A 14,274-nucleotide genomic window follows, 5' to 3' on the forward strand; every position below is an offset into this window, starting at 1 on the left:
TAGGAGGTGGATTTGGTCTTGTTCAGTTAGGACACTTTTAGAGAGCACACAACATTTAGAGTTCAGAGGGAAGGGCTGGGCTTCACAGTGTGATCTTCTGTGTTTAGATGGCATTGAGGGCATGTTGTGCAAGTACACTGATGGAAGGAGAAACCAGGCTAGGGTGGTGACTGCAGGCAAGGGAAAGTCCTGTTGTGAAGGCTGGTGGGAACCTGCCTGAATGTGTGGCTTTTAAGGTCAAGTGTGATGAGAGCTTTAGATATCTCCTGGCTTTGGTGGCATAGAAGTCATGAGTGATCTTAATGAGTAGTTCCCATAAGGAAGTATGAGAAACCTGGATGAACAGAAAGTAGACAGTGTTCTGTCTTGGAGACTTGTCTGGGGTAGAAGGCATGGATGTCTAGGGCTTTACTGAAATGTGTAAATCAGGATGTGGGTGTGCCTTAGGTGCTTTAGTGTGTGAGTTAGTTAACTTTTCTACTGGTGTGATAAAACAACGTGACCAAGGCAACCTAAGGAAAAGAAGAGTTTATTTGGGGCTTCCAGTTTCTGAGATGGGAGTCCATTACCATCTTGATGGGGAGCATGGCCACAGGCAGGTAAGCATGGCACTAGCAGTAGTTGAGAGCTCATATCCAGATCCACACACGATGAAGCATACCCTGAATGGCTGGAGTCTTTTTGAAACCTCAAAACCTACTGCCAATGACATACCCCCTCCAAAACCACACCTTTTCCCCAAACAGTACCTCCAGCTGGAGAGCAAGTATTCAAACACCAGCCAGTGGGGGGGTCATTCTCAATCAGACGGCCACAATGTGCCTGACGAAGTACTACTGTGCAGGAGGAACAGTTTGGTCAAGCAGAAGTGTCCACACTTTTTGCAGGCTCATCCCACCCTCTCCATGTCTTGGGCAGGCACTAGCCCTGGGCTGAAGAGCTGGCCCTCTTTGCTCCTCCTTGATGGGAGAGGGTGAAGTGGAATGGGGGTAGGATAGGCAATGGGGCATGTGGATATTCTCTTTACTGTTCCTGTTCTCCCCAGGGAAAGGGAAGTGAGAATGAGTTGATGGGTAGGGTGTGAAGAGAGGTGAAAGGATGAAGGTGGAATGTGAACAGGTTAGTCACATAATGGCTTCTGTGAGGGTGTGTCTACATTGAGAATTGACAGCACAGTGCTTTCTTTAACAGGGGTTGTGGACTACAGAGATGGGTGATTACTGCTATTAGAGTTGAGGAAGGGAACTAAGGAGGGGTGTCCAGTCATGTACACAGCTGTAGCTCATTCCACTTTGCCTGTGTTATGTTTCTGATTGGATGTGTTGCATTTTATCCTTTGTCCTGTTGTTGGAAAATAGGATTAGTTTCCAGGAAGAGAAAGCTGCTGTCAACAATTTTGACAAAATTGCAAAAGTGTGTCTCCGGGGCACAGACCGGAGAGCTGAGGCTGTTGGGACATGTCCAGCTTCAATTTTAGGAAGTAGTGCAAACTTTGACTGTTCCTTGCTGGCTCTTTGGATTGTAACCGCATTTTATATTTACCAGTTTGGTGAGCTATACATTTCAGGAGTCTTAAAAATAACAACTCAAATCCATAAACATTAGCTTAATTAATATGTTGGCAGGTAGAAGCAGGAGGATTAAGCATGTTCAAGGTCATCATTCATTAATTGATTTCAAGACCAGTCTGGGCCACATGAAACCTTATCTCATAAACAGTGCAAAAATACAATATTATAAACTGTATAATTTAATAGACTTTAATATCCCACAGAATTGTATAAAAATATCACAGTCTAAATTAAGAATATTTTCATAGCCGGAAAGGCGGCTCAGGGGTAGAGCGCCCGACCGCTCCGCCCGAGTACCCGAGTTCCATTCCTGGCCCAGCGCAAGTAGTTCCATACTGTCTGTCAGTGCCCTCCGCCGGCCTGCAGAACAACCCACGGACTTCCACCGTCCACCGTAGATCCGTGTAGGAAAACAAAACAAAACAAAAAAGAATGTTTTCATTATCTCCTCTGTGGTCTGGACATTCTTGTGAGTAGTTGTATGTAATCTTTTGTGATTGGTTTCTTCATTTAGTATAGTTTGAGATTCTCCCATGTTTTAGTATGTATCAGAACTGGCACTTTTTCGTGTATGTGTGTGTATATACATATATTTTGTATACACACACTATACACATATATACATATATATGCGTGTATGTGAAGGCTGGAGGATGACTTTGGATGTCTTCCTCAGTTGCTTCTCCACCTTATATTGTAAGACAAATCTTTTCACTGAATCTGAAGCTCACTGTTTGACCTGCTAACCCCAGAGATCTTTAGCTGTAGGATAAAATAGACACTTGCTGGGTATTTGAACTTGTGTCCTGATACTTGTATAAGCAGCTCACCATTTGAACCATCTCCTAGCTCTGTATTTCCTTAGATCTTCTATTGAGTCTGTTGTGTGGACAGTTCATCATTTCTGTTTGGGGGTTGTTAGGACACTACTTCTGCTGGTCAGTGGAATTTGACTTTTGTCATCAAGACAGGTCTCTTTGTGTAGTTAAAGTAGCCTAAAACTGGATCCTCCTTCCTCAGCCCCCGAATAATGGAATTAAAGGCTCCTGCCAAAACTGGATCCTGTTGGTGCAGAGTGAACTGCTATGCAAATATGCCCAGTTTTCCGTGCTCTCTCATGTTTTCTGTGTCCCTATCTGTGTCACTGTGTGCTTCTTTTTTTCAATTCCATCTTTGTGCTTAATGATCCAGCATTGTCTATCCTGAATTTTATTCATTGACCAACTTGAATTTCTTTTTCTTTTTGATTTTATTTGAGAGGTTTCTCTGTAGCCCTGGCCAATCTGGAGCTCATAGACCAGGCTGGCCTCAAACTCAGAGATGAACCCGCTGAATGCCTCCTGAATTCTGGGATGTGTGCCATCACACCGCAAAGAAAAATTTTTTTTTGTTTTTGATTGACTTGAATACTTTCACCCCTACTGCCCCGTATGCTGGAGAATAGCTTGGGTTCTCACACTCTAAGTGGTCGCTCCAGGACTGAGCTGTATCCCTAACCTTCATTATGTTGTGTTTTTATTTTTTAAGATTTATTTATTTATTATGAATACAGTGTTCCTCTGCATGTATGCCTACACGCCAGAAGAGGGCACCAGATCCTATTACAGATGAGTGTGAGCCACCATGTGGGTGCTGGGAATTGAACTCAGGACCTCTGGAAGAGCAACCCATGCTCTTAACCACTGAACCATCTCTCCAGCCCTCATTATGGTTTTTAATAAATTAAATTCTGTTCAGTTCTTCAAGTCTGCTGGTTCTTTATTGGGAGTCTCTTTCCTAAGTGTAGATCTGTAGCATGTTTCAGACATGTCTCCATATGCCATGTATTTGGTAGGTAAGAAAGAATGCCAGCTGGCTGCAGTCTTTGGGTCTTCAGTGGGCTTTAGCACTTTACCACTGATTGGCCGTAGGCAAACCTGTAGGGCATTTTCTTAATTAGTGGCTGATAGGAGAGGGCCCAACCCATTGTGGGTAGTGCCATCCTAAGGATGGTGGGTCCTGGATTCTGTAAGAAAGAAGGCTGAAGCTGGACTGTGGTAGCACATGCCTTTAATCCCAGCACTTGGGGCAGAATCAGAGTGAGTTGCAGGATGGCCAGGCTAACACAGAGAAACCAACAAAACAAAACAATTCAATCTGTGTGTGACTTTGACCATGTACAGAACACTAGAACACTCCAGAGAACAGCTGTGTGTGCAACTCAAGAATAAGACACGAGGCAGGTCTTTATGAAAGACAGAAAGAGGAGTCCTGCTTTCTCAGCAAGATGACAAAGCCGGATGGATGGTCCTCTCGTCCTTCTTTCATTCATTTGTATGTATATATGTGCATCTGTGTGTGGAAATTGGCATCAACTTATGGTCTCTTTACTCAGGTGCTGCCTACCTTGCTTTATTTATTCATTCATTTATTTTATTCATTCACTTATTTATTGAGACAGGGTCTCACTTTATAGCTCTGACTGTCCCCCCTCCCCAGGGCCTTTATTTTATAGCTCTGGCTGGCCTTGAATTCAAAGGGATTCACTTGCCTCTTTCTCTTGAGTGTTGGAATTAAAGATGTATATCACTGAGCTGGGCCACCATGTTTTGTTTTTGTTTTTGTTTTTTTCTTTTTTCTTTTTGGTTTGAATCTTGCCAGTTAGGTTAAACCAGCTGGCCGCTGAACCACAGAGATCCCATGTCCACTTTAGTTTAGGCACATGTTACCACATCTAGCTTTTATGATACTGGGGTGGATATCAAACTCAGCCTCATACTTGTGTAGCAAGCACTTTACCAGCAGAATTATCTCCCTGGTCCGATTGGTTTTTAAATTAAGTTTTGTAGTTTCTATACAAAATCATATTTATTTCTTTCCAATGAAAGGTCTCCCCCTCCCCTTTTCTTGGCTAACAAACTTGAAAAAGACTATGTGGAACAAAAGTGGTACCAGAGCTAGTGATGGAGCTTATTTGTGATTGTAGCAGCAGGTTCTATGAATTCTCATGCCGGCCTCTTTCCAGCACTACTTTTCTAGGCTTTGATACTAGCAGGAGCCATGCTGCGAATCACAGATGCCAGCAGGGGTAACCACCTGATCTGTCCTGGACATTTTCTTATCCTTTTGTCTCCATTTCCAGAGTGTTAGGTGTGCAGCACCTTTGCCTGACTGATATTTCTTTTTAGTGTTTTGGTTTTTTGAGAAAAGGTTTCTCTGTGTAGTCCTGGAATTCACCCGGCTGGCCTCAAAGTCACAGAGATTTGCCTGCCTCTGCTACCTGGGACTAAAGGTGTGCGCCAGCAGAGGAGCACTGTATACATAATAAATAAATAAATCTTAAACCATAATGAAGGTTAGAGATACAGCTCAGTCCTGGAGCGACTGCTTAGTGTGAGAACCCAAGCTATTCTCCAGCATAGGGGGCAGTAGGGGTGAAAGTATTCAAGTGCTAGCTCTTTTTAGTTTTCAAACTTTCCTTTCTCCTGCTGGCACTTCCTCTGCTTCTACATACTGTCTACCATTTTCTACTAAATTCCTAAGAAATTAATCATGAACTTAACATTTCTCTGGTCTTTCTTTTTTTCATGCTTAACTATGGTTCTGAAGCGGGTTCAGTCCTGTGGGTTTTTTTGTTTGTTTGTTTGTTTGTTTTTTTCCTTTGTAGTGTGTTCTGTGCTTGTTTTTGTTGAAAAGTAGACATGATGTGCTGGGTTAAGGAACCTCAGTGAATCTTGGCCCTTTATCAATGTAAGTTATAGGACACTGAGGCTCACTCTAATCCTTGGGACTAGGTCTTAGTTTGTTAGTTAGTCTGTATCCCTAGAAACAGATTTCAGGTGGCTCCTCTCCCCATCCTCTGGCAGAGGCAGAGGGATATTCACTTTCAGTACCTGGCTAAGCGCCCCATCACAGGGACTGTCCTGGAATTTTTAATCCTCAAAGCTGTGCATGCCAGGCCTCCATAGTTCATATAGTATTCATATTTGTTTTTTACCTTTCTCTGCTGGTTAGTTGTGATCTTTTGTATCTGCTTTACTACCTCTACTTTTCTGGGGCACAGTAGTTTGTTCTGTGCCTTTATTTTCCTTACAGATGTAGGAGAAATTGTTTTCAGTTTCTTTCTTCAACGCTTCACTTACTACGAAGAGATTAAATACTTTGATGTGTTATGCAACCATCACCACCATACAGCTCCAGAAATTTCACCTTTCCAAGCTGCAGCTCAGTGCTCATTGAGCTCCCCATTCTTCTCTCCACTGCCACTGGCTATGAGTGCCACACGTGTGTGGAATACTGTTGTGCTTTGTGACTGGCTTAAAGCCTCATGTCACCACAGTTCACTTACAATGTAGCATATTTCAAAACTTATTTCCTTCTTAAGTCTGTTATAGCTTACTGTATGTTTCTATCCCACCTTTGTTCATCTACTCATTCCTATTGGACATCACTTCATGAACGTGTGCCCTGTTCAGATCTTCAGAACATGAGTAAGTTTCTGTGTCACTGGTTTGTACTGAGTGGTTGTGCAAGCTTAGGAATGATCCTCTGAGGCAAGTGAGATGGCTCAGCAGATAACCCTATGCACCATGCCTGAAAACTTGAGTTCTGTCATCAGATAGAACAAGCACCTGCAGTTTATCCTCTGAACTCTTTGTGTGTGTATATGCACACAAAATGTAAAGTAAATGAATATTTACAGAGATGCTTTGAGTTTGCTGACCAACTTGCTGTGAAAGTGTCTCTTGTTTTTGTCTGTGTCTTATTCTGACTCCTCTGTTGCATCTTCCTCTCACTCTTTCACTAAGAACACACTGTTGTTGACAGAGGTTTCTGTCCCACCTGGTCCCATACCGGTCAGTCCCAAAGAAACACACAGAGGTCTACATTAATTATAAATTGGTTGGCCTATTAGTTCAGACTTCTTATTAACTCTAACTTACATTAGCTCATAATTCTTTTCTATGCTAACCACGTGACTTGGTACCTTAATCAGTGAGGTGTTCTCATCTTGTTTCCTCTGTGTCTGGCTTGCTCTGTATAGACTGCAGACTGACTCTTTCCTCTTCCCATAATTCTGCTCTCATTGCTCTGCCTCTACTTCCTGTCTGGTCTCCCCGCCTATACTTCCTGCCTGGCTACTGGCCAATCAGCGTTTTATTAAAACAATACAATATAAATGACAGGGTACAAGACCATTTTCCCACAGCACCCCCCCCCCCTTTTTCCAAAACAAGAACTCTGAATCTAATCTCTTGTTTAGTTTTTTTTTTCCAGACCATTATGCATAACAACTTGTAACCAACACTCTAAACAAAGATAAATATCCATAATCCATTTTTGGGGAATGTGGGTATAGTTTTCCAGGCTACTTCATGCTGATTGGGCGTGCTGATTATCTTATGGGGACCTAAAGAAAATTGAGAATTATGTTCATGTCCTGACTGGAATATTCTGTGCGTCTTGATCATCTCAACCAGCAGTCTTAAGGCTGTTCTAGTTATAGAACTCAGAGGAAACTTCAACAGAGGTCTTCTGAAATGTTGGATCATCTGGACCATCCGCTTCTATTGGAGATTTTTCAAGGGGTTTTCCTTGATCAAACCTGATTTTTTGTAACTCAGAATGAATCTACAGCTTTTCATTTCCTGTGGAAACAAAAGCAAAACCGCTTCTCCAAAGTACTAACACATCTTTTGACTTAAATTTTGAAGTCAAGGCATTTTCAAAATATATATGTTGTATTAATCCAGCCACATTTGTAATCAAATGTCTTTTTTTTAAAATTATTTATTTATTTATCATGTATACAATATTCTGTCTGTGTGTCTGCCTGCAGGCCAGAAGAGGGCATCAGATCTTATTTCAGATGGTTGTGAGCCATCATGTGGTTGCTGGGAATTGAACTCAGGACCTTTGGAAGAGCAGGCAGTACTCTTAATCGCTGAGCCATCTCTCCAGCCCTCAAATGTCTTTTATTTAGCAGCTGTTGTTCCTTCCTCAGCATTCAAACAATTCAAATACAATACAATAACAAACAGTATCCAGACTCTCTGTATATTTTCCATCTTTACGTGTATTTATTTTATTTATTTTAAATAAATTCTTTTTTTCTTTTTAAAGGTTTATTTATTTATTGTGTGCACAGTGTTCAGCCTCCATGCCTGCAGGCCAGAAGAGGGCATCAGATCTCATTACAGATGGTTGTGAGCCACCATGTGGTTGCTGGGAATTGAACTCATGACCTCTGGAAGAGCAGTCAGTGCTCTTAACCTCTGAGCCATCTCTCCAGCCCCGCGTGGCTTTATTTTAAACTAATTCTTTTATTTTTATTTTTAATTTTTGGTTTTGTGAGAGTAGGTTTCTCTGTGTGTCTTTGGCTTCATTTTGGATAGCTTCTGGACCCACTGGGTAGCTCTGGGCCCTAGGCACTACAGCCAGACCCCCAAAACAAATTCTGTGTCATACACATTCATTACACTGTTGAGGTTGAATTGGTTTATTTCTTACAGTAAGTATCTTCAACTATAAATGAATTAATGGAAAATACTAATAAATGAGCTTTATTCAGTAAGTGCAAGAGTCAAGCATGAGAAAGAATAAAAGCTGCCTGCATATGCAAGGTTCTGTAGAAACACAGTAACTGCCATGGTAGCTGCTCATGGAGTGTAAACTTTGGTTCTAATGAACCAGAAAGCAGCAGCATGCAAAAAGGCAGTGGCATTCTGAATGCTGGCCTAGTGGTTTCCTAACTGTAACACTGGGTTAGTCAGTACTGTATGAAAATTGATAAACATAACTAGATTGTTGTGAAGCCCAAATGAAAACGCATGGATATATTTGGTAAATAAAGCATGTGCATGCCAGGTGTGGAGGCACGTGTCTTTAATTCCAGCACTCTGGTCAGATCTCTGTGAGTTCCAGGCCAGTCAAGACTACAAAAAGCATGACGCAGATGCTGAAGCTCTTCAGAAGCAGTGCTGGCAGACATGGACTTAGACTTGTTTAAAGCATGCTTTTTTCTGTTTTCAATGCATTCATGGAGCTGAGAAGAAGCCTTAAGTTCTGACACTCCCTCCTCCCATCTTGAACCAGCCATTACTGTGTTGTATGGTAGTTTTTTTTAAATTTATTTTTGTGTGTGCACGTGTGTATGTGTGCATGCGCATGTGTGCTTGTGCACTTGTGCATTTTCCATGTGTGGGTAATATCAGAGATGAGAAGACAGTATTGGATTCCCTGGAATTGGATTTACAGGCAGTTGTTTGTCACCCATTGTGGGTATTGAGAATTGAACTCAGGCTCAGGTCCTCTGGAAGAGCAGCAACTGCTCTTAACCACTGAGCCATCATCTCTCCAGCCCCATAAGGAAATTTAAATTGCATAAGTGAGGTCAAGCCTTTTCTGAATGTGAACACTTGGAGGTCAAAGACCTTGGGTATCATTTGTGCAGACAATGTCTACTTTTTTTGTTTTGTTTTTTTGAGATAGGGTTTCTTTGTGTAACAGCCCTGGCTGTCCTGGAACTTGCTTTGTAGACTAGGCTAACCTCAAACTCACAGAGGTCTGCCTGCTTCTGCCTCCCAAGTGCTGGGATTAAAGGTGTGTGCCCCTACTGCTTGGCCTTTTTTCTTTTAAATCAGAGTCACTCAATAATCAGTCAGCCTAAAAAGTCCCAGATAATCCTCCTGCCTCAGCCTCTCCAGACAGCACCTAGCTCACAGATATTTTTTCATAGTTCCATTGGTTGTCTGGATAGCCTTTTTGATAAAGTGTGCATATGGACCTTTGCTTTACAGAGAACTCTCTTTTTACTATCAGTTCTCCATCCACTGCTGTAATAATTACCCCATCACAGCAACCCAAGACAGAAATGAACACTAAGCATTGCAACTCTGTGGGTCAGGAACTTGGGGATGTGAATTGAAGACATGCGCTGCCACCACCTAACTAGATTTCTTTTGCTTGCACAAATGTGCCTGCAGAAGCCAGAGGAGGGGGTTGAAGCCTCTGGAACTGTAGTTATAGACAGTTAACTACCTTGTGGGTACTAGGAACTGAACTTGGGTCCTCTAGAAGAGTAGCTAGTGCTCTTATCTGCTGAGCCATATCTCAGCCTCAAATTATCTGTTTAAAGGCCATATAAAAAACTTCGTGTCTTCTGTAAGGTGACAGTCCTGTCATTTTGGGGATTATACCCTCTCTGATAGTTTCATGTGTTCTAGTTCCTGATTACTTGATGGCCAAGTTTGCTGTACTTATTTTCTGTTGCACTGCCTATTAGCATTGACTCTTGGATCTTTTTGAGTTGTGATGATAAATATTTGAGGGTTGATTTTTTTTTTCTTTTTCAAAATTTTGAAATTCTTTTCAAGGTTTTATACTTTGAATACCTAATCTTTACTCTCTGAATCCTAATGGGACTTTTAATGTGAAAATTAGAAATACCAGTGACAGGGTGATTAATATTAAAGAAGTAGACAGCTCTTTAGTGTATTTATATCCAAAAGCTAATTGTAAATGTTTTGTTTGATTCCACTTTTAAGAATATTCATTTTGCTAGGGGGTATGCGTGTGGAGGTGTTGAATGCCTTTAATCCCAGAGGCAGGTAGATCTCTGAGTTTGAGTTAGATTTCTGGGCAAGTTCCAGGACAGCCAAGGCTACAAAGAAACCTTGTCTGGGAGATGGAGAGGGAACAAAACAAAGGAATATTTATTCAACTAAGAAATAATTGAAAATTTATTGTTTGGGCTTTAATCAAAAGTTTTTTGTTTTGTTTTAAATTATATTGAAAATGGGATCTGACTATGTAGCCCCGGCTCTCCTTAAACTCAGATACACTTGCTTGACCTTCTGAGTCCTGGGATTAAAGGCGAGTGCCACTACTTCCCAGTATACTTTGTCTTTGATTGAATGTACACAGATTATACCAGTTTTAGCCATAATTCATCTGGCAAGTATCTGAATAACTCTTTTATTAGATCCAGTGTTTTCTGCTTTGACCATACCTGGTTAAAGAAAGTGACTGTGGGGCTAGAGAGGTGACTAAAAGATTAAGGGCACTGGCTGCTCTTCCAGAGGTTCTGAGTTCAATTTCCAGCAACCATATGGTGATTCACAACCATCTGTAATGAAGTCTGGTGCCCTCTTCTGGCCTGCAGGGAGAACAATGCATACATAATAAATAAATCTTTAAAAAGAAAGAAAGAAAGAAAGAAAGAAAGACAGACAGACAGACAGACAGACAGACAGACAGACAGACAGAAAGAAAGAGGCTATGGGTCTGGTTGATGCTGTCTGTAATGTTCAGGAAACTCTCAGAATGGCAGTGCAAGCTGTGTATTAACATTTCCTCGTTACTATATATGAAAAGCAAAAATAGGGTAATATACATACACGGGGTGTGTGTGTGTGTGTGTGTGTGTGTGTGTGTATTGGGTGGTGTGTATGGGTCTTGCTCAGCCACTGCACTGTATCTCCAGCCATTTGAATTTTGTGTATGTAACTCAGTATGTCCAAAAATATTTTGTTTGTTTTGTTTTTTTTGAAATAGGATTTCTCTGTGTAACAGTTTTGACTGTCCTGGAACTCTCGTTATAGACCAGGCCCTTGAATTTACTGAGATTCACTTGCCTCCCAAGTGCTGGGATTAAAGGCATATGCCACTACTGCCCAGCACTTTTATTTTATTTTTTCCCGAGACAAGGTTTCTCTGCATACCCCTGGCTGTCCTGGAACTTGCTCTGTAGACCAGGCTGCCCTCAAACTGAAAGAGCCACGTGCCTCTGCCTCCAGAGTGCTGGAATTAAAGGTGTGTGCTACCACTGTCCAGCTGCAAAATATTAATCATTTTAGCATGTGATCAATAGAAATAAGTGAGTTTTTCTTTTAACTTCTGTTTTATTTAATCTTGGCGCTATGTTGGGGATTGAGCCTAGGGATTCAAACATGCCAGGCAAGCACTCTGCCACGGAACCATTTGCTTGGCCCCTTATTTAGTCTTTGAAGTCCATTGCATGGTTTTCATTCATGCCACGTATCTGTTGAAATGCATTGTGATTCAGATGTTCAGAAGCCTTATGTGGGGTATCACAGAGAAAGTGTAGACCACAAACTGTACATGTGAGCAGTGGGAAACCCTGACCAAGAAAGAACCCAAATTAGAAGTAGAACTGAATTAGGGGCTGTATTCATTTTCAAGGCAGTGGCAGAAAATTGAGAGGAGGGGTGAATGAAGTTAGAATTATAAAGTTTAATGAACTGGGTTTCAGGTGGTTGTGTGGCAGAGAGGAGCCAAATTTGTCTCTCACAACTGGAGACATGTTTTAGTGAGCTGGGGAAGGCATAGTGAGGGGAAGGTTTGGTTTGGTATAGACTGTGATGGAAAGCAGGGCCTTCTTTGCATGATTGACTTTGTCACTAGTAAATGTTGATTACATGGGAAATCCAAGGCAAGTAAGATTGGTTGTTACATTGTTTTCTCTCTCCCTCCCCTCCCTCCATCCTTCCCTCCCTTTCTCTCCCTCTTGCGTGCTCTCTCCCTCCCTCCCTCCCTCCCTCCCTCCCTCCCTCCCTCCCTCCTTCCCTCCCTCCCTCCCTCCCTCCCCCTCTCTTGCGCGCGCTCTTGGTTTTTCGAGACAAGGTTTTTCTGTGTAACAGCACTAATTGTTCTGGAACTAGCTCTGTGTGACAGCCCTAGCAGTTCTGGAACTAGTTCTGTAGATGAGGATGGTCTTGAACTCACGGAGATCTGCCTACCTCTGCCTTTTGAGTAGTGGAATTAAATAAAGGTGTGCACTACACCACTAGTTCAGCTCAAGATTTATTTATTTTTATGTGTATCGGTGCTCTGTCTGCATGTACACCTTTATGCCAGAAGAGGGCATCAGATCCCACTATAGATGGTTTTAAACCACCAGATGGTTGCTGGGAATTGAACTCAGGACCTCTGGAGAGCAGCCAGTGTTCTTAATCGCTGTACAATTTATCTAGTCCCACAGTTGGGCTTTTATTTATCTTTTAAAGTAAGAGACTTGACACAACCAAACAGACTGTCTTACAGCAGAGAACCTTGCATTTAGCAACTTTTTTTAAGCCAAGGTTTCATTCACTATGTTGTCCTGAAACTCACTACAAAGATGAGGCTGGCCTTATACCCACAGAGATTGGCCTGCTTCTGCCTCTCAAGTGCTGAGGTTAAAGGTGTACATTACCAAGTCTGGCTTGGTGGAACTTTAAAGTCTCTGTCATTTTCAGTTAAAATTTATATAAATAACTTCTTAAAAATTTGAGACTGGTGTTATTCATTGGCTTGTTTTTCTGAGGATCTGGAGAAATGGCTCAGCAGTTCAGAAAGCATGCTTCTTGTGATTGGTAATCTTGGTTGTTATCTCCACAGACTTACAAGGAATCTCAGTTAAGGAATTGTCTCCATCAGATTGGCCTATCCATATTTCCTTATTAGATCCACAGGACTGAATTGTAAGATTGAGAAGTGATGATTTAGTCTCAAGTCTCCCATTTTGTAGGTAAGACCAAATACAAAGAGAAGAAATGATTTGTTCAGAACTGAATATGTGTTCCATCTTAGGTCCTGCCTGCTGGACTTTAAAGGAATGTGGTTTTGATTATACTGACACCGCTCATTGAAGAATACCAGCTTATGAACTACACTAGTTCATTTAAATAATCCTAGCACTTGGGAGGGCAGAGGCAGGTGGATGGCAGCAAATTGGAGACCAGCCTGATATAAGTAGTGAGTTCAGGTTAACTTGGGCTACTAAGTGTGAGACTGTCTTAAAAGAGAAAAGAAAGAAATTTACTCTCCTACAGCTTTAACCATGTGGTTGCTCATATGTTTTGGTGACATTGACGAAGTGTCATCTTATAAAGTCCCTCAGATGGGTTGGTGAGGTGTGGCCTGAGTACCGGGTTGTGTCACAATTCTTTACCCGCTGTGGTTGTAACAGGCATAGGTGCTCATCTGGTCTTTATTTTGGATGTTAGTTTACTAATTTATGACTTGACTGTATTTTCATGGTGAGTTTGACTGAGCTGGCTTCTTGTGTCTGAAGTGATGTGAGTTCTGCTAGTGAGCATAGCCAGACAGTGATGTAATCCAGTCAGGTGCCAAGGTCTTTGCTTACGTCACCTACTGGTATGACCTTCTTAAGGTGGTAGGGAATGCTTACCATGGGTGGCTTGTACTTTACAGGGTAGTCTTGGTGTGGTTATTTTGCTTAATGGCTTTGAAGTGTTGGTATCCTTTCCTGGCTTAGTGGTTGGTGTTTCTGAAGTTACCTGATAGAGTTATAGGTGTCTATATATTGTTGGGAGATATTTCTGAAGATGTAGAGGTTTTAAGTTTTATGTGTCTCCTAATTACTGATGTTTTTATAATTTTTATTAGACAAGCTCTTGCTATGCAGCTAATTTGACCTTGAGTGTCCTGTATAGCCAAGACTGGCTTTGAGCTCCTCCTGTCTCGGTCTTCTGAGTGCTGGAGTTACAAGTGTGTTACCACAAACGGTATTGATGGTGTTTGTATTCAAAACTTTATAGATGAGTTTTTATTTACAGCATGCTAGACATGATGGCCAAGTGATAACCAGCCTTTGTGTAGATGGATTAGTTCATTGTCTTAAGTCCCTTCTGACTTGAGTATTTTGAAACGTACACAGTAGGATCATTGAACCACATTAAAAAATCCTCAGCTGGTGGCC

The 14,274-nt window shown here is 41.7% G+C and overlaps 1 protein-coding gene across 24 annotated transcripts in view; it reads left to right on the top strand.

Annotated features, from left to right (window-relative positions):
• The window catches only part of Ppp6r3 (protein phosphatase 6 regulatory subunit 3), a 131,543-nt gene that overhangs the window by 11,630 nt on the left and 105,639 nt on the right, over positions 1 to 14,274 (top strand). Inside the window, exon 1 of one of the 24 annotated variants that reach the window (XM_085693444.2) lies at positions 13,060 to 13,080. The exons of the other annotated variants lie outside the window; for them this stretch is intronic. The gene's annotated coding sequence lies outside the window, so the exon portion shown is untranslated. Of the gene's footprint in view, positions 1 to 13,059; positions 13,081 to 14,274 lie in introns of those variants that run through there. 24 annotated transcript variants of the gene reach the window in all.

The sequence above is a fragment of the Myodes glareolus genome, chromosome 7, assembly GCF_982192425.1.
Source record: "Myodes glareolus chromosome 7, mMyoGla1.1, whole genome shotgun sequence".
NCBI lineage: Eukaryota > Metazoa > Chordata > Mammalia > Rodentia > Cricetidae > Myodes > Myodes glareolus.